Genomic DNA, 19,019 nt, shown 5'->3' with positions numbered 1-19,019 from the left:
TTCTGGCCGGTGCTCGGACAGGACCTCGTGCTCGTCCTGAACTCATGTTATGAGGCTGGCACTCTCAGCCTCTCTCAGCGTCGAGGCATCATTTCTCTCATCTTTAAGACGGGTGACCGGCTGAACCCTCGTAACTGGCGGCCAATTTCCCTCCTTAGTGTGGACTACAAGCTCGCTGCCCGCGTCATCGCTGGGCGTCTCCTGAAGGTTATTCATGCCGTGGTGGCTGAGGATCAAACCTGTGGTGTCCCCGGTCGTTATATTGGTGAGAACGTCGCTTATCTCCGAGACATGGTCCATTACGCCACGCAATCCGGGTCTCCTTGTGCCATCCTCTCGCTCGACCAAGAAAAAGCGTTTGATCGCGTTGATTGGTCCTTTCTGCATGCCACCCTCTGCAGAATGGGTTTCCAAACCTCCTTTCTGCGCTGGATCCGCCTTTTCTATAATGCTGTTCAGAGTGCTGTCATTGTTAACGGTCATGTCTCAAACTTTTTCAGTCTCACACGGGGGGTGCGTCAAGGCTGCCCCCTCGCACCTTTGCTGTATGTTATGGTCGCTGAGGTCTTGGCCGCCAATATTCGAGCAAATCCCGCCATTACTGGACCTTTGCTGCCTGGACTGCCCTCACCGCTCTCTCCAATTTCCCAGTACGCGGATGACACATCGCTCATCTTGTCCTCCGATGCCTCCATTAGGGCTGTTTTTGACACCTACACAAGGTATGAGCTTGGTTCTGGATCCAAGCTCAACCTGACAAAGTCTCGCGGCTTGTGGCTGGGGTCTTGGGCTGGCCGAACTGACCCCCCTGTCCCTCTCGACTGGACATCTTCTAAGCTTAAAATCCTCGGAGTCTTCATTGGCCCGCATGACATTGATGAACTAATTGGCGGCCTCGGATAGAGGCTGTGGAACGCGTCCTCTCCTCCTGGCGTCAGCGCTCCTTGTCTTTTCATGGCAAGGCTTTGGTCATCAATTGCCTGGCCCTCGCCAGGGTTTGGTATGTGGCATCCCTGGTCCACATGCCCCCCTGGGTACTTAAAGAACTTAACTCCCTTGTTTTCTCATTCTTCTGGAAAACCAAGCGGGAGCTCGTTGCACGTGCTGTGGTCGTTCAGCCCACATCGCTGGGAGGTTTCTCGGTGGTGGACATTAAGCTCAAGGTTTGGTCGCTTCTGGGTCAGTGGGTCAAACGGTCTACTTTGTCCTCGTCAAGCTGGTCCTCCTTTGTGTCGTACTGGTTTCAATCGTGTTTTGCTGCCTCCTCTCTTGATGTTTTCTCCCGTCCCGCTGCCTTCGACAGGTCCCTGTTACCGCCATTTTACTCCTCTTTGCTTTTGGCCTGGGAGTCGCTTGGTGGCTCTTTTTCCCCCTCCCGGGGAACTTTGGTTTTCGCATCCTCTGACCCTCACGTTGTCGCCTCCGTGGCTTTTTTTCTCTGCCAAAGTCGGTTACCAGTTTCTTTTATCCTGTTCCTCTGTCACACCGCACTGTGTAGTTAAGTTCTTTCCCTCCTTTGGGGACCTTTACTGGTATGATACGTGGCGCCAGTTCCACTTCTTTGATTTTGACCGCTTTGTTGTTGATTTCTCCTGGAAGGTAGCTCATGGTGTGATTTACACTGCTGAGCGTCTTCTCTCTTTTGGTTTATCTGTCTCCTCCGCTTGTTTTTGTGGTCCTGTCGTCGAGTCACTGTCGCATTTGCTCTTTGTGTGTCCCCTTGCTCAAAGTGTTGTTGGTTGGCTACAGTCCCTCCTTTTTCATTTCTCGCCTATGTGTCCTGTGCTTGAGCGTCGCCATTTACTTTTTGGTTTCAATTCCACTGAGCTTCACGCAGTGCCCAAAGTCTTCAGTTACCTGTTGTGTGCCTGTAAGTTTCACATCTGGCTGGCCCGCAATGACTACCGCTTTCGTTCTGTCAACCTGGGGCCCTCGCCGTCATTGAGGGAGCAAAGGCCCGTGTCAAGTTCCACCTCCCCTTGCTCTTCAAGCGTTTTTCAACCCGGAGACGTCGACGTTATTTTGCCCGCCAGTGGGGGGCGGATGGAGTCATCGCCTCTATGTTTCCAACAAGCTCGTTTTTCGCTTCGGGCCACCTGCTTAATTCACCCTCTGTACCACCTGATTTGCTTAGTTTTATTTCGCCTCTGTCGCCTAATACTGGTGACCAATGCCTCAGGCGTTGGATGAGTCTGTCGACTGGTGACCTTTGGTCTGCCATTCACGCTGCTCATCGAGCAGCTCATATATTAAACTGATTTTTGGAACTGGGCCGTGGAAAAGAGGCTTGCCTCGTCCCGGCCACGGGTTGCCTCGGTATAGCACTACCTCCGAGCGTGGCCCACTTCCCTCTGGGGAAGAAATAATCAAGTGAAAGCAGAACAAATGACCAAGCAACCAACCTTCACATTCTCTTCTCTTTTCTAGGTAGCATAGCAGCGAGTGGACAGCACGACACGACAGGACGAGGAGCACGTGACCCCCATTACCACATGGTATGCGCAGACAAGTTGCGTTTTGCGGTTCCGGAGAGGTTGAAAAGGCATACTTACCTGACGCGGGAGGCACTGTGATCAGGGAGGCAGTCCTCTCAAGGTGAGGCTCTTTCATTGCACTTCGATTGGGTTGACCCTTGCGATTACCCCAAATGTGGGTAACTCGAGCGTATAATTTCTGGTAGTGGGGACCTGCGTTCGCGCTAGTCCCCGCACCAAACCCCGGTGGCAAAGTTGGCTAATGGGAAGGTTTGTTGGTAACGTTTCAGGCAGGGCAGGGAAGGAGATGCGGTGGCGGTGTAAGGACTAAGGAAGGTGAGTTGTATTTGTGAATTCCACTGCTGAAATTGTAGGTGAATGTTCCGTACTTGGTGCACTGCAAAACTGTGATTTTATTTCTTTCATTCTTGGCCGTAGAGAGAGCGAGAGGACGTGTTTATTTCAGCCGCATCGATTTCCATCGATAGACGAGTGAGACAAGAAAATGCCAGCGGGTCGAGCTCTTATCCTCGTGCATCGTTTCGAAAACGTAAGTGGATGTGTGTTTGTACTGCTCCATCGCGATAGATTTCTTTTGCGTTGTGTTATGTTGCGTTCTGGAGAGCCCGTTTTGCATTGAGTAACTGAGGACCCGCCAGATCAGTTGGCGTTACATTTCTGTGGCCAACACTTTGTGGTTTCTCTATGTTATCAGTTAATTGGATTGTTATCATAAAAAGTAAATCTTTCATGGTCAGGATAGTGTCTTATCGGCCCTTTGAATACGTACTGTCCGTGTTGAGCAGGGAACAGTAAGACTTTGAAGTGCGCTACGTCACGTAAGTCACGTTTTCGCAGGATCAATGTTGTAGTGTTGTAGCCTTCGTTGTATGCATATCATCCGGGCTAGGTTAACTTCCATCTAATGCATAACAGTGCATGCATTTTTTACTTGTCGTATCCTGTTCTTTGCTCACACGAAAAGATACGTTTCATGTCATAAACGTTGGATTGATAAGATCTCGCGCGCACGCGCTCCCTTGGGAATACAAGTTCCACTTTCTCGTGTGAACTATTTTGTTTTTGTTGTATGTCTCATCTTTGACATATCGTTGGCATGTTGTGTTCAAAAACCTGGTTTGGAATGTTCTTTCATTAAAGGAAACTGAGATTTTTTGAGATAATCAAGTGTACAGAAGGAAAAAGGGAAGCCTACAACACGGGGTATTCCCAGGCGGTCTCCCATCCAAGTACTAACCCCGCCCGACAGGGCTTAACTTCGGTGATCGGACGAGAACCGGTGTTTTCCCTGTGGTATGGTCGTAGACAAGTAATTCGCCGTGAAAATTAACTTTGTTATAAGGGAAAATAAAAACGAGGTCAGAGCAAGCACAATGTGCATTTGTCCTCTTGCCGTCAACGCAAGTGCCATGCAATGCTGGTCCTGCTGCCCACTGTACAAGGGCGATCGTTGTGTGCGCCTCGCTTTCAGGTTGGCTTTGGGCATTCCTTCCTTGGCACGGATTGTAATCGGACCACCATATCTCGTGGCCATGAGACTGGGAGCACCTTGTCCGCTGTGAGCATTTACGGGCATCGGCTTCTCGGCCTTTTGGCTAAGTGTACCAATGGCCTTAGTGGGAGCTACACTTCGTGGACCTCTTCGTCTGCGCCCCCCAACACTTATGGAAGAAGACTCAACTGCTGCTGTTGCTGACCCTGAAGATGCTAGTACTGCTGAGGTTATCCCCCCCACAATTGTGAGTATGGATGCTGCCGACGCAGATATGAATGCTGATGCTGATGCTGATGCTGGCGCTGATGCCAATGCCACTGTTGAAGTTCCTGAAGTTCCTGATGGTGAAGAAGCCTTCACGCGCCGAGCTCTTCTCGCCATTGGAGTCTGAAGTTGTTGTCCCACAAGCGCTGGCTAACATGGCCAAAAGTGGTGTACGTTTCTGTGCTTCTCCTCGTGAGATTTGGTCCCACTCTCCAGACAACCGTGGAGTGGCTCTTAAGAAGGGATTCTCCGTGTTTTTTTAAGTTGGACTCTCCTTCCAACAGCCAAAAGATCTTGGGCAGTTTTGATGAAGCTGGCGTTGATATCGACTCCATTGTGTCCATCCAGTATTGCGCTTCTAACACAAAATTGGGTCGTCACCTTTAGATCAGTTGCGGCAAAAGAAGCAGCGCTCCGTATCCCCACCTCGATATCGAGGGGTCACGTGTTCTTATCGGTGATAGGCAGAATGCTGTAACCTTGGTCAAGCTTTACGAAGCTCCGGTGGAACTCCCGGACTCTGTTCTGATTGGCCGTTTATCCACCTATGGCACTGTTCTTTCTTTTCGTAGGGATCGTTCTGGCGATAGTTTGTTCAATGGGAACCGTACTGCCCGGATGCGTCTCAGCAAGCCCATCCCTTCCTCTGTTCGAGTAGTGGGCGAATTTGTTCGGATCTGGTACCCGGGACAGCCACAGACCTGCAGGCGCTGCGGGGCCCTTGGCACTTCGCGGCCGTCTGTCGGTCTGTGCGCTGCGCCAACTGCGAAGAGCCTGGCCACTTGTCAAGATCCTGTCCGTGTGACCCTATGTGTTCCATTTGTATGAAGCCTGATCATTCAACAGCTGCGTGCCCGTTCCTTATCCACAGTGCTGATGTAGACCCGTCATCTCTTCTGGTCCTCGTACGCGTCCTCGTGAGTCTCCCGAGCCCTCTTCCTATGCTGCTGTTGCCTCTCGTCCGCCTGCTCCAGCTCCGGTTCCTGCTGCTCAGCCTCCTCCAGTCAGTAAACCTCCCCAGGTGCAGAGACGCCCCCTAGCTCCGAAGCCCCCCGATGCGGCTCATAAGGAATCTAGTGATGCAAGTGATGAATCTAGTAGTGAGGAGTCTGGTTCTGAGTCTGTTCTGGGTCCTCTCCTCAACAAGGAAAAGGCTGGGATGATCAAGTTGAACGTGAATCTAAAGGATCTGGTAGGACAAGTAGTCATGTTGGCCGCCGTGATCGGGAGCGAGCGAGAGCGAGAGCGAGAGCGGGGGAGCGGGAGCGGGGAACGGGAACGGAACGGGAACGGGAACGGGAACGGGAACGGGAACGTGACCGTGACCGTGACCGTGACCGTGACCGTGACCGTGACCGTGACCGGGGACCGTGACCGTGACCGTGACCGTGAACGTGAACGTGACCGTGATCGTGAGTACCGTCGCGGGCGTGGCCGTTCCCGCGCAGCCACGACCGTCATCGATCTAGAACTCGATTGCGCGGGGATCATACTTACAGCGAGTCTGAAGGGTGGACCACGGTTGGTAAACGCCACCATTAGTACCAATGCTAAAGCTCCTTTCTCTGAACGTCCGTGGGCTTGTATCACCCACTAAGAGTGACCTGATCCTAAACGAATTATCTCGCCTAAGTTGCGATTTGATCCTATTACAGGAGACTCATGTTTCAAACAAACGTCAAGCTGATGCTTTTTCTCGTAATGGCCCGGTAAATGTTTTTGGTCCTTCGGGACGGGCAGGTCGGCTGGTGTAGCCCTGCTCACCCCTCCGAATTTTCCAGAACCATCTCTCGCTTTATTTTTGATTCAGATGGTAGAGTCTTAAGTGCATTGGTACTTTTGGGGCAGCAGCGGATTAATGTCATTAATATTTACGCTCCAAACACCGTTACCGGACGCAAGCACTTTTTCAAAATCTGCATTCCTTTTTTCTATCCCCTATTCGGATAGTGGCCGGTGATTTTAATTGTATCGATAATCCTCTCGACCGTCTTGTCCTAGTTGATGATTCTCTTCCTGATAAGTCAGTCCTTAAATCCTTCATTTCAGACTGTTCTCTTGTTGATATTTGGCGCAGACGGAACCCTCGTGGTGTTTCCTTCACTTGGGCCAATACCGGCTATTCTCAAGCTTCGCGCCTCGATCGCTTTTTGATTTCTCGTTCCCTTGTTCCGCACGTTCGAACCTCCGATGTAATGCCGTGTGTTTTTTTCGGACCACGATTTTGTTCGTCTATTTTTGTCTCTCGACAATTTTTCTTGTCCCCGTAGCGGTGTTTGGCGGTTTAATACAAGTTTCTTGTCCGATGAGTCTTTTAAGAGCAAAATGTCTGCGTTTATTGCTTCCTTTAAGGAGCGTGTCTCCGACTTCGATTCCCTTGGTGCTTGGGTGGGAGGCTTTAAAACTTGGCATTCGTAGGTTTTGTATCGAGTTTTGCGTTAATAAACAAAGGCAGATTAATAGTGAACGCAGTTCTTTGACCAAGCGCTTGATCCACGCAAAGAACTCTCTGGCCTCTGGTGGCTCCCAGGCCGCTTCTGAGGTCAGGGATCTTGAAAGCGCCCTCTCTTCCCTGGTTTCCCAGGAGCGGAGGGCGCAAAAATTCGTTCACGTGCCAAGTGGGTTGAAGAAGGAGAACGGCCGACTAGATATTTTTTCCGCCTCGAGAGAAAAAAAAACGTGCTGAAAAGAACTCCATGGACTGCCTTCTGGATGCCAATGGCGTCGAGAAGAAGACGTCCCAAACACGATTTGGAATTAGTCCTTGTAGATTTCTATAAGTCATTGTTTGCCAAGGATACCTTGGATCTTTCTGTTCAAATGGATTTAATTAATGACCTAGACCTTTCTCTGTCGAATGCTGAACGAGAGAGCTGTGAGGGGGAGTTGACAAAAGACGAGCTTTTTTCGGCTGTTAGCGGTCTTCAAACCGGCAAGTCCCCAGGGTCTGATGGTCTCCCAACCGAATTTTATGTTGCTTTCTGGGGGGATCTTGGTGATGCCCTTGCTCGTGTTTTGAATGAGGGCTTTCATCGGGGTTCCCTCATTGACTCTCAGCGAGAGGGCCTCTTGCGTCTGATACACAAGAAAGACGATAAGCGCATGCCGAAAAACTGGCGCCCCATCTCTTTGCTAAATACCGATTATAAAATCGCTTCTAAGGCTATTACCGAGCGTCTCAAGCCTGTAATGTGTTCTATTGTTCATCGCGATCAGTCGTGCTCTGTAGTTGGGAGATCTATCTTCTCTAATCTCCTTCTGATTCGTGACACCCTCGACATGATTAGTAAAACTAACGAATCTGGAATACTTGTGACCTTAGACCAAGAAAAGGCCTTTGACCGTGTCGACCACGCCTTTCTCATGCGCGTTTTTGTCTAAGTTCGGTTTTGGTCCCTCTTTTTGTCAATGGGGTGAGTCTCTTTTATAACAATGTCTTTTCGCGCATTATTTGTAACGGGTCTCTTTCCGCCCCTGTTTTTTTTGGGAAGGGGTGTTAGGCAGGGTTGTCCCCTCTCCCCCCTTTTATACGTGCTGGTTTCTGAAATCCTGTCTACCCAAATTCGAAAATGTCCGGACATTGTTGGCTTTCTTCTCCCTGGTGCGGCTGGCTTACAATTTAAGATTTCTCAGTACGCTGACGATGCAACTTGCTTTTTGAAATCGGAAAAGTTCCCTATGTCACCTTTTGCGAGTGGTTCGCAGGTTTGAAATAGCTTCGGGAGCAAAACTTAACACGACTAAGACCGAGGCTATGTGGCTTGGGAGGTGGAGGGCGAACGGTGCCTCCCCCTTTGGTTTTAAAGTGGGTCTCTAAAAATTAGGATATTGGGGTGTTTTCTTTTCTAACGGTCTGGTTTCTGTCGAGTCAGACAACTGGAAACCTAAGCTAGATAAGCTCGAAAATGTTATCAATTTGTGGAGACAAAGGGAACTTTCTTTTGTTGGCCGCACAATGATTATTAATGTCCTCGGGGCGAGTAGGTTTTGGCACGTTGCCAAAATCCTCGCACCTCCGCGATGGGTGTGTGACCGCTACAAAAACGTCTTGTTTGGCCTTTCATTTGGAAGGCAAAATGGAGAACGTGAGTCGACAGCGCTGCTGTGCACCTTTGTCTTCTGGCGGGCCTTGGTGTCGTCGACTTTCAGACCAAGTGTGCCAGCCTGCGTCTGTCCTGTTTTTTAAGTCTTCGAGATGACTTCGGTTCTGATAAATGGCATTTTTTGGCCCGCTTCTTTCTTGGGAATTGTCTTTTTTTTTAAGTTTGATCCTCGCTTCTCTTTCGCGAGCAATTCCGTCCCTTCTTCTTCGGATCCCTCCCTGTGTTACCGTCAGTGTCTTGCTTTGTTTCAGTCTCTGTTTGAGCGTCATGGGTCTGTGCCTGATGATTTATCTTGTAAGAACATTTATTCCTTGTTGTCTGTATTTCCGTCCCCTGCTCCAACATGCGCTAGTTTTTGGGGAGCCGTTGTGTGGCCGCCCCATAATCCGGGGGGTGTCCGTGTGGCGAAAGTCTCGTCTTAAGTTTATATCGAGGAATTATAAATGCGATGTTCTCTGGCTCCTTTTACATAATGCAGTTCGGGTGCGATATAACCTCAAGGTTTGGGGTTATATTGCCTCCGACCGTTGTGCTGTTTGTTCTCGTATTGAATCCCCTTGTCATTGTTTTGTTGCATGTGTCTAGGGTCGTTCATGTCTGGAATTTCTTTACGCCCTTTCTCTCTCGTCTCCTTGGTTCTCCCTTTGTGCTGTCCTTTTCTTCTGTTTTGTTTCCTTGTCCCCTATTTCGTCGTCCGCGGGGCACCGTCTGTCTAGTTATCTCATTGCGACTATCGTTTACTTCGTTTGGCTGGCGCGTAACCTTGCGACTTTTCGAAACAGCTCTCTTGGCTCACGTTCTATTATTAACATGATTATTAAAGATATTAAGTTGCGTATCTTAGGCGAACCTGTCTCTAGAGTTAAAGATTTTTGGTCGACCGGTAGTGTAATCTGTTCTGTTGATTGTAACGGTCGTCCTATTTTTCACTTTTAGTTCTTTTTGTTCATTAGATAGTTCAGGTAGGCAATTGCACCTTGCACCTTGCTTTGAGATGGACTCTGTTTACCTTTTTGCACCGACGCACTGTAATTATTAGCCGCTCTAGTACCTTCTTGTAATCAGGTCTTTTTACCTGGGCCCTTAGGCCCTTGTAAATAAAATTTTATCAAAAAAAAAAAAAATCTGTTCTTATCAGCTTAATATCTGATACGCTGCTCATCGAGCAGCTCATATATTAAACTGATTTTTGGAACTGGGCCGTGGAAAAGAGGCTTGCCTCGTCCCGGCCACGGGTTGCCTCGGTATAGCACTACCTCCGAGCGTGGCCCACTTCCCTCTGGGGAAGAAATAATCAAGTGAAAGCAGAACAAATGACCAAGCAACCAACCTTCACATTCTCTTCTCTTTTCTAGGTAGCATAGCAGCGAGTGGACAGCACGACACGACAGGACGAGGAGCACGTGACCCCCCATTACCACATGGTATGCGCAGACAAGTTGCGTTTTGCGGTTCCGGAGAGGTTGAAAAAAGGCATACTTACCTGACGCGGGAGGCACTGTGATCAGGGAGGCAGTCCTCTCAAGGTGAGGCTCTTTCATTGCACTTCGATTTGGTTGACCCTTGCGATTACCCCAAATGTGGGTAACTCGAGCGTATAATTTCTGGTAGTGGGGACCTGCGTTCGCGCTAGTCCCCGCACCAAACCCCGGTGGCAAAGTTGGCTAATGGGAAGGTTTGTTGGTAACGTTTCAGGCAGGGCAGGGAAGGAGATGCGGTGGCGGTGTAAGGACTAAGGAAGGTGAGTTGTATTTGTGAATTCCACTGCTGAAATTGTAGGTGAATGTTCCGTACTTGGTGCACTGCAAAACTGTGATTTTATTTCTTTCATTCTTGGCCGTAGAGAGAGCGAGAGGACGTGTTTATTTCAGCCGCATCGATTTCCATCGATAGACGAGTGAGACAAGAAAATGCCAGCGGGTCGAGCTCTTATCCTCGTGCATCGTTTCGAAACGTAAGTGGATGTGTGTTTGTACTGCTCCATCGCGATAGATTTCTTTTGCGTTGTGTTATGTTGCGTTCTGGAGAGCCCGTTTTGCATTGAGTAACTGAGGACCCGCCAGATCAGTTGGCGTTTACATTTTCTGTGGCCAACACTTTGTGGTTTCTCTATGTTATCAGTTAATTGGATTGTTATCATAAAAAGTAAATCTTTCATGGTCAGGATAGTGTCTTATCGGCCCTTTGAATACGTACTGTCCGTGTTGAGCAGGGAACAGTAAGACTTTGAAGTGCGCTACGTCACGTAAGTCACGTTTTCGCAGGATCAATGTTGTAGTGTTTGTAGCCTTCGTTGTATGCATATCATCCGGGCTAGGTTAACTTCCATCTAATGCATAACAGTGCATGCATTTTTTACTTGTCGTATCCTGTTCTTTGCTCACACGAAAAGATACGTTTCATGTCATAAACGTTGGATTGATAAGATCTCGCGCGCACGCGCTCCCTTGGGAATACAAGTTCCACTTTCTCGTGTGAAAACTATTTTGTTTTTGTTGTATGTCTCATCTTTGACATATCGTTGGCATGTTGTGTTCAAAAAACCCTGGTTTGAATGTTCTTTCCATAAAGGAAACTGAGATTTTTTGAGATAATCAAGTGTACAGAAGAAAAAGGAAGCCTACAACACGGGGTATTCCCAGGCGGTCTCCCATCCAAGTACTAACCCCGCCCGACAGGGCTTAACTTCGGTGATCGGACGAGAACCGGTGTTTTTCCCTGTGGTATGGTCGTAGACAAGTAATTCGCCGTGAAAATTAACTTTGTTATAAGGGAAAATAAAAACGAGGTCAGAGCAAGCCACAATGTGCATTTGTCCTCTTGCCGTCAACGCAAGTGCCATGCAATGCTGGTCCTGCTGCCCACTGTACAAGGGCGATCGTGTGTGTGCGCCTCGCTTTCAGGTTGGCTTTGGGCATTCCTTCCTTGGCACGGATTGTAATCGGACCACCATATCTCGTGGCCATGAGACTGGGAGCACCTTGTCCGCTGTGAGCATTTACGGGCATCGCTTCTCGGCCTTTTGGCTAAGATCAAGTGTAGTATCTGTTCTTATCAGCTTAATATCGCTGCTCATCGAGCCACTCATATATTAACACTGATTTTTGGAACTGGGGCCGTGGAAAAGAGGCACTTGCCTCGTCCCGGCCACGGGTTGCCTCGGTATAGCACTACCTCCGAAGCGTGGCCCACCTTCCCGCCTGGGGAAGAAATAATCAAGTGAAAGCAGAACAAATGACCAAGCAACCAACCTTCACATTCTCTTCTCTTTTCTAGGTAGCATAGCAGCGATTCGTGGGACAGCACGACACGACAGGACGAGGAGCACGTGACCCCCATTAACCACATGGTATGCGCAGACAAGTTGCGTTTTGCAGGGTTCCGGAGAGGTTGAAAAGGCATACTTACCTGACGCGGGAGGCACTGTGATCAGGGAGGCAGTCCTCTCAAGGTGATGGCTCTTTCATTGCACTTCGATTGGGTTGACCCATTGCGATTACCCCAAATGTGGGTAACTCGAGCGTATAATTTCTGGCTAGTGGGGCCCCTGCGTTTCGCGCTAGTCCCCGCCACCAAACCCCCCCCCCCCCCCCCCCGGTGGCAAACGTTGGCTTAATGGGAAGGTTTGTTGCGTAACGTTTCAGGCAGGGCAGGGAAGGAGATGCAGGTGGGCGGTTTTGTTTTGTAAGGCACTAAGGAAGGTGAGTTGTATTTGTAGAATTCCACTGTTCTTTTTTTTTTTTTGAAATTGTAGGTGAATTGTTCCAGTAACTTGGTGTGCACCTGCAAAAACTGTGATTTTATTTCTTTCATTCTTGGCCCGTACGAGAAGACGAGAGCGAGAGGACGTGTTTATTTCAGCCGAATAGATTTCCATCGATAGACGAGTGAGATCAAGAAAATGCCAGCCGGGTCGAGCTCTTATCCTCGTGCATCGTTTCGAACAACGTAAGTGGATGTGTGTTTTGTACTGCTCCATCGCGCATAGATTTCTTTTTGCGTTGTGTTTATGTTGCGTTCTGGAGAGCCCACGTTTTGCATTGAGTAACTGCAGGACCCGCCAGATCAGTTGCGTTACATTTCTGTGGCCAACACTTTGTGGGTTCTCTATGTTATCAGTTAACATTGGATTGATTATCATAACAAAATGAAATCTTTCATGGTCAGGATAGTGTCTCCTATCGGCCCTTTGAATACGTAATGTCTCGTGTTGAGCAGGGAACAGTAAGACTTTGAATTGCGCTACGTCACGTAAGTCACGTTTTTCGACAGCGATCAATGTTGTAGTGTTGTAACAAGCCTTCGTTGTATGCATATCATCCGAGGGCTAGGTTAACTTCCATCTAATGCATAACAGTCTGCATGCAGTTTTTTTACTTGTCGTATCCTGCTTCTTTGCCTCACACGAAAAGATACGTTTCATGTCATAAACGGTGGATTGATAAGATCTCGCAGCCGCACGCGTCTCCCTTGGGAATACAAGTTCCACTTTCGCGTGTGAACTATTTTGTTTTTGTTGTATGTCTTCATCTTTGGACATATCGTTGGCATGTTGTGTTCAAAAAAACCTGGTTTGGAATGTTCTTTCATTAAAGGAAAACTGAGAGATTTTTTGAGATAATCAAGTGTACAGAATGCAAAAAGGGAAGCCTACAACACGGGGTTATTCCCAGGCGGGATCTCCGCATCCAAGTACTAACCCCGACCCGACAGGGCTTAACTTCGGTGATCGGACTGAGAACCGGTGTTTTTCCTGTGGTATGGTCCGTAGACAAGTAATTCGCCCGTGAAAATTAACTTTGTTATAAGGGAAAAATAAAAATGGGGCGAGGTCAGAGCAAGCACAATGTTCTTTGGTCCTCTTGTCCGTACAACGGCAAGTTCGTGCCAATGCAATTCTGGTCCTGCTGAACCCCCCCCCCCCCCCGCCACTGTACAAGGGCGGATCGTTGTGTGCTCCTCGCTTTCAGGTTGGCTTTGGGCATTCCTTCCTTGGCACGGATTGTAATCGGACCACCATATCTCGTGGCCATGAGACTGGGAGCACCTTGTCCGCCTGTGAGCATTTACGGCCATCGCTTCTCGGCCTCATGTTTGGCTAAGATCAAGTGTAGTAGCCTGTTCTTTATCAGCTTAATATCTGATACGCTGCTCATCGATCAGCTCACTATATTAAACTGATTTTTGGACACGGAGGCCGTGGGAACAAGAGGCTTGCCCTCGTCCCGGCCACGGGTTGCCCTCGGTTATAGACACTGACCTCCGAGCGTGGCCCACTTCCCGTCTGGGGAAGAAATAATCAAGTGAACAGCAGAACAAATGACCAAGCAACCAACCTTCACATTCTCTTCTCTTCTTCCTAGCGTAGCATAGCAGCGAGTGTTGACAGCCACCCCGACACGACAGGACGAGGAGCAATGTGACCCTCCAGTACCAACATGGTATGCGCAGACAAGGTTGCGTTTTGCGGTATCCGGAGGAGGTTCGAAAAGGCATACTTACCTGACGCCCGGGGGAGAGGGCACTGTGATCAGGGAGGCAGTCCTCTCAAGGTGAGGCTCTTTCATTGCACGGGGGGTTCGATTGGGTTGACCCTTGCTATTACCCCAAATGTGGGTAACTCGAGCGTATAATTTCCTGGTAGTGGGGACCTGCGTTCGCGCTAGTCCCCGCACCAAACCCCGGTGGCACAGTTGGGCTAATGGGAAGGTTATTGTTCGGTAACGTTTGCAGGCAGGGCAGGGAACAGGAGATGCGGTGGCGGTGTAAGGACTAAGGAAGGTGAGTTGTATTGTGAATTCCACTGCTGAAATTGTAGGGGTGAATGTTCCGTCCTTGGGGCACTGCAAAACTGTGATTTTATTTCTTTTCATTCTTGGCCGTAGAGAAGAGCGAGAGGACGTGTTTTTATTTCCCAGCCGCATCGCAGTAGAGTTCCATCGATAGAAGAGTGAGACAAGAAAATGCCAGCGGGTCGAGCTACTTATCCTCGTGCATCGTTTCACGAAAACGTAATGTGCGATCGTGTCGTTTTGTACTGCTAACATCGCGATAGAATTTCTTTTGCGTTGTGTAAGGTTGCGTTCTTGAGAGCCCGTTGTTGCCATTGAAGTAAACTGAGGGACCCGCCCGATCAGTTGGCTGTTACATTTCTGTGGCCAAACACTTTGTGGTTTCTCTATGTTATTCAGTGTAATTTGGATTGTTATCATAAAAAGTAATATCTTTCATGGTTCAGGATAGTGTCTTATCGGCCCTTTGAATACGTACTGTCCGTGTTGAGCAGGGAACAGTAAGACTTTGACGTGCGCTACGTCCACGTTAAGTCACGTTTTCGCAGGATCAATGTTGTAGTCGTTGTAGCCTTCGTTGTATGCACTATCATCCGGGCTAGGTTAACGTACATCTAATGCATAACAGTGTCAATTGCATTTTGTACTTGTCGTATCCTGTTCTTTGCTCAAACACGAAAAAGATACGTTTACATCGTCAGTAAACGTTGGGATTGATAATGATCTCGCGCGCACGCGCTCCCTTGGGAATACAAGTTCCACTTTCTCGTCGGTGAACTATTTTGCTTTTTGTTGTATGTCTCTCATCTTTGGACATATCGTTGGCATGTTGTGTTCAAAAAAACCTGGTTGGAATGTTCTTTACATTAAAGGAAACTGAGATTTTTTTGAGATAATCAAGCTGTACAGAAGGAAAAAAGGGAAGCCTACAACACGGGGTATTCCCAGGGCGGTCTCGGAACCCCATCCAAGTACTAACCCCGCCCGACAGGGCTTAACTTCGGTGATCGGACGAGAACCGGTGTTTTCCCTGTGGTATGGTCGTAGACAAGTAATTCGCCGTGAAAATTAACTTTGGTATAAGGAAAAATAAAACGAGGTCATCGCAAGCACAATGTGCATTTGTCCTCTGGCCGTCAACGCACGTGCCATGCAATGCTGGTCCTGCTGCCCACTGTACAAGGGCGATCGTTGTGTGCGCCTCGCTTTCAGGTTGGCTTTGGGCATTCCTTCCTTGGCACGGATTGTAATCGGACCACCATATCTCGTGGCCATGAGACTGGGAGCACCTTGTCCGCTGTGAGAATTTACGGGCATCGCTCTGTAGTTGTTAATGGTTATCTGTCTCGTTTTTTTTTCCTTTGTCTCGTGGCGTGCGTCAGGGCTGTCCTTTGTCTCCATTATTATATGTTCTAGTTTCTGAAGTGCTTGCTGTTAACATTCGTGCCAATCCACGTATCATTGGTCTTTCTGTCCCGGGGCCCCGCGGGCCCTGTCTCCGATCTCGCAGTACGCCGATGACACCTCTCTCATTGTCACGTCTGATATTGCCATTGCTGCTATTTTTGAAGTTTATGCTCTTTTTGAAAGGGGTTCTGGTGCTAAGCTTAATCAGTCCAAATCCAAGGGATTGTGGCTCGGTTCGTGGTCTGGCAGGACTGACCCCCCTGTCACCCTGGACTGGACCTCGGCCAAGATCAAAGTGCTGGGCGTCTTTATTGGGCCTGGGAATTTGGAGGAAGTGAACTGGCGTCCTAGGATTGATGCCGTGGAGAATGTGCTGGCTTCTTGGAGGCAACGCTCCCTGTCCTACGGCGGGAGAGCTCTCGTCATCAACGCCTTGGCCCTTTCTAGGGTTTGGTACATTGCCTCCCTAATTCATGTCCCCCCTTGGGTTTCTTCCGAGCTTTGTAAATTGGTTTTTGGGTTTTTTTTGGAAGGGCAAACGCGATCTGGTTTCTCGTGCTGTTGTTGTTCAGCCTACATCTGCTGGTGGTTTTTCTGTCATTGATCTTCGTCTTAAAGTTTCTGCGCTTCTTGTTCAGTGGGTTCGGCGTTTCACTGTTTCTCCGAGTAGTTGGGTCCATTTCTTTTCCTTTTGGTGTGATTCTCGTTTTGGTGTCCCTGCTCTTGATGTTCTGTCCCGTCCTGAGGCCTTTCCTCCAAGTCCCTTCCCCCTTTTTACTCTGCTCTTCTGTCTGCTTGGCGCTTGGCTGGTGGTTCCTTTTCCCGTCGGCGTTCCTCCCTTGTCATTGCGTCTTTGTCCCCTCATCATGTTGCTGCTGTTTCCTCTATCTCTGCAAATTCTGTTTATTTGTTTTTTGCTGTCTGAGGATCGTCCGATTCCCCATTGTGTTGACAAGTTTTTCCCTTTGTATGGCTCACTCTACTGGCCTTCGACCTGGTCCCAATTGTTCTTTCTTCAATCTTGACCGCCCAGTGATCGATCTCAACTGGAAGGTCGCCCATGGCGTGTTGTACACTGCCGATCGCCTTGTCGGTTTTGGGTACTCGGTCGACCCTTCTTGCTTTTGCCGTCTTGCCTCTGAATGTCTTCTCACTTGTTTTTTCTCCTGCCCTCTTGCTCATAGCGTCTTTCATGGTTACAGTCTCTATTGTTTTGGTTTTTCGTCTTCGTCCCCCTCTTTGGTTTGCCGTCACGTGCTGTTTGGTTTTGACCCGGCTGAGATCCGTCAAGTTCCTCGTGTTTTCGTGTACATCCTAGGTGTCTGTAAGTATTTTATCTGGCTCGCTCGGAATGACTTTCGTTTCCGTAATGTGCCGCCTGGTGCCCTCGATGTCATCGCAAAGGTCCGCTCTCGTGTCAAGTTTCAATCTACCTCTCCTTTTTAAGCGTTTTAAGTCCCCCCGTCGTCTACGTTATTTTCATCGTCAGTGGGGTGCGTCTGGCATTATCGGCTCTGTTTGCAATGGTCGTTTTTCTCTGTCCCAGTTTTAGTCCTGTTATCGTCCCGGCTGTTGCTTGTTTCACGGCGTACCTACCTTTGTAGGATGAGTCTTTCTGGCTGGCGACCTTGTCGGCTGCTCATAGAGCAGCTCATATATTAAACTGATTTTTGGAACTGGGCCGTGGAAAAGAGGCTTGCCTCGTCCCGGCCACGGGTTGCCTCGGTATAGCACTACCTCCGAGCGTGGCCCACTTCCCTCTGGGGAAGAAATAATCAAGTGAAAGCAGAACAAATGACCAAGCAACCAACCTTCACATTCTCTTCGCTTTTCTAGGTAGCATAGCAGCGATTGGACAGCACGACACGACAGGACGAGGAGCACGTGACCCCCATTACCACATGGTATGCGCAGACAAGTTGCGTTTTGCGGTTCCGGAGAGGTTGAAAAGGCATACTTACCTGACGCGGGAGGCACTGTGATCAGGGAGGCAGTCCTCTCAAGGTGAGGCTCTTTCATTGCACTTCGATTGGGTTGACCCTTGCGATTACCCCAAATGTGGGTAACTCGAGCGTATAATTTCTGGTAGTGGGGACCTGCGTTCGCGCTAGTCCCCGCACCAAACCCGGTGGCAAAGTTGGCTACTGCGAAGGTTTGTTGGTAACGTTTCCGGCAGGGCCGGGAGGCAGATGCCGTGGCGGTGTACGGACTAAGGAAGTGAGTTGTATTTGTGAATTCCACTGCTGAAATTGTAGGTGAATGTTCCGTACTTGGTGCACTGCAAAACTGTGATTTTATTTCTTTCATTCTTGGCCGTAGAGAGAGCGAGAGGACGTGTTTATTTCAGCCGCATCGATTTCCATCGATAGACGAGTGAGACAAGAAAATTCCAGCGGGTCGAGCTCTTATCCTCGTGCATCGTGTCGAAAACGTAAGTGGATGTGTGTTTGTACTGCTCCATCGCGATAGATTTCTTTTGCGTTGTGTTATGTTGCGTTCTGGAGAGCCCGTTTTGCATTGAGTAACTGAGGACCCGCCAGATCAGTTGGCGTTACATTTCTGTGGCCAACACTTTGTGGTTTCTCTATGTTATCAGTTAATTGGATTGTTATCATAAAAAGTAAATCTTTCATGGTCAGGATAGTGTCTTATCGGCCCTTTGAATACGTACTGTCCGTGTTGAGCAGGGAACAGTAAACTTTGAAGTGCGCTACGTCACGTAAGTCACGTTTTCGCAGGGATCAATGTTGTAGTGTTGTAGCCTTCGTTGTATGCATATCATCCGGGCTAGGTTAACTTCCATCTAATGCATAACACAGTGCATTTTTTTACTTGTCGTATCCTGTTCTTTGCTCACACGAAAAATACGTTTCATGTCATAAACGTTGGATTGATAAGATCTCGCCGCGCACGCGCTCCCTTGGGAATACAAGTTCCACTTTCTCGTGTGAACTATTTTGTTTTTGTTGTATGTCTCATCTTTGACATATCGTTGGCATGTTGTGTTCAAAAAAAACCCTGGTGTTGGAATGTTCTCGTTCATTAAAGGACAACTGAGATTTTTTGAGATAATCAAGTGTACAGATGGAAAAAGGGAAGCCTACAACACGGGGTTATTCCCACTGGCGGTCTCGGCCTGATCCCCGTACTAACCCCGCCGACCGACAGGCTTTAACTTCGTGGATCGGACGAGAAACCGTGTTTTCCCCTGTGGTATTTCGTAGACAAGTAATTCGCCGTGAAAATTAACTTTGTTATAAGGACCAATAAAAACCGAGGTCCGAGCAAGCACCCCCCCCCCCAAATGTGCATTTGTCCTCTTGCCCGTCAACGCAAAGTGCCATGCAATGCTGGTCATGCTGCCCACTGTACAAGGGCGCTCGTTGTGTGCGCCTCGCTTTCAGGTTGGCTTTGGCCATTCCTTCCTTGGCACGGATTGTAATCGGACCACCATTCTCGTGGC

The 19,019-nt window shown here is 48.8% G+C and overlaps 1 long non-coding RNA gene, 8 other non-coding genes and 6 pseudogenes across 9 annotated transcripts; 11 read left to right on the top strand and 4 right to left on the bottom strand.

Moving 5' to 3' along the window:
* Positions 1 to 2,159: 2,159 nt before the first annotated feature.
* LOC137986494 (U2 spliceosomal RNA) lies at positions 2,160 to 2,350 on the top strand. Its single transcript, XR_011119858.1, has one exon. It is a non-coding gene; the product is annotated as a U2 spliceosomal RNA (small nuclear RNA).
* An 83-nt stretch (positions 2,351 to 2,433) lies between these two features.
* On the top strand, positions 2,434 to 9,812 carry LOC137986469 (uncharacterized). The gene is made up of 4 exons (XR_011119841.1): positions 2,434 to 2,595; positions 2,765 to 2,810; positions 2,913 to 3,024; positions 9,713 to 9,812. It is a non-coding gene; the product is annotated as an uncharacterized lncRNA (long non-coding RNA).
* On the top strand, positions 2,545 to 2,708 carry LOC137986476 (U1 spliceosomal RNA). Its single transcript, XR_011119845.1, has one exon. It is a non-coding gene; the product is annotated as a U1 spliceosomal RNA (small nuclear RNA).
* LOC137986471 (5S ribosomal RNA) lies at positions 3,684 to 3,802 on the bottom strand. The gene has a single exon (XR_011119842.1). It is a non-coding gene; the product is annotated as a 5S ribosomal RNA (ribosomal RNA).
* Positions 9,455 to 9,635, top strand: LOC137986490 (U2 spliceosomal RNA; annotated as a pseudogene).
* A 20-nt stretch (positions 9,813 to 9,832) lies between the features above and the next one.
* On the top strand, positions 9,833 to 9,996 carry LOC137986480 (U1 spliceosomal RNA). The gene has a single exon (XR_011119849.1). It is a non-coding gene; the product is annotated as a U1 spliceosomal RNA (small nuclear RNA).
* Positions 9,997 to 10,974: 978 nt separating this feature from the next.
* Positions 10,975 to 11,094, bottom strand: LOC137986498 (5S ribosomal RNA). Its single transcript, XR_011119862.1, has one exon. It is a non-coding gene; the product is annotated as a 5S ribosomal RNA (ribosomal RNA).
* Positions 11,095 to 11,363: 269 nt separating this feature from the next.
* Positions 11,364 to 11,554, top strand: LOC137986489 (U2 spliceosomal RNA). Its single transcript, XR_011119856.1, has one exon. It is a non-coding gene; the product is annotated as a U2 spliceosomal RNA (small nuclear RNA).
* A 203-nt stretch (positions 11,555 to 11,757) lies between these two features.
* LOC137986482 (U1 spliceosomal RNA) lies at positions 11,758 to 11,927 on the top strand. Its single transcript, XR_011119851.1, has one exon. It is a non-coding gene; the product is annotated as a U1 spliceosomal RNA (small nuclear RNA).
* Positions 11,928 to 13,004: 1,077 nt separating this feature from the next.
* LOC137986474 (5S ribosomal RNA) lies at positions 13,005 to 13,130 on the bottom strand (annotated as a pseudogene).
* Positions 13,131 to 13,431: 301 nt separating this feature from the next.
* On the top strand, positions 13,432 to 13,639 carry LOC137986491 (U2 spliceosomal RNA; annotated as a pseudogene).
* A 212-nt stretch (positions 13,640 to 13,851) lies between these two features.
* On the top strand, positions 13,852 to 14,029 carry LOC137986483 (U1 spliceosomal RNA; annotated as a pseudogene).
* Positions 14,030 to 15,072: 1,043 nt separating this feature from the next.
* Positions 15,073 to 15,198, bottom strand: LOC137986473 (5S ribosomal RNA; annotated as a pseudogene).
* A 1,946-nt stretch (positions 15,199 to 17,144) lies between these two features.
* Positions 17,145 to 17,315, top strand: LOC137986492 (U2 spliceosomal RNA; annotated as a pseudogene).
* Positions 17,316 to 17,509: 194 nt separating this feature from the next.
* LOC137986475 (U1 spliceosomal RNA) lies at positions 17,510 to 17,673 on the top strand. Its single transcript, XR_011119844.1, has one exon. It is a non-coding gene; the product is annotated as a U1 spliceosomal RNA (small nuclear RNA).
* The last annotated feature ends 1,346 nt before the right edge of the window (positions 17,674 to 19,019 follow it).

The sequence above is a fragment of the Montipora foliosa genome, unplaced genomic scaffold, assembly GCF_036669935.1.
Source record: "Montipora foliosa isolate CH-2021 unplaced genomic scaffold, ASM3666993v2 scaffold_210, whole genome shotgun sequence".
Classification (NCBI taxonomy): domain Eukaryota; kingdom Metazoa; phylum Cnidaria; class Anthozoa; order Scleractinia; family Acroporidae; genus Montipora; species Montipora foliosa.
Note: the sequence above shows the minus strand (reverse complement) of the source record. Positions and strands in the feature narration are given on the sequence as shown.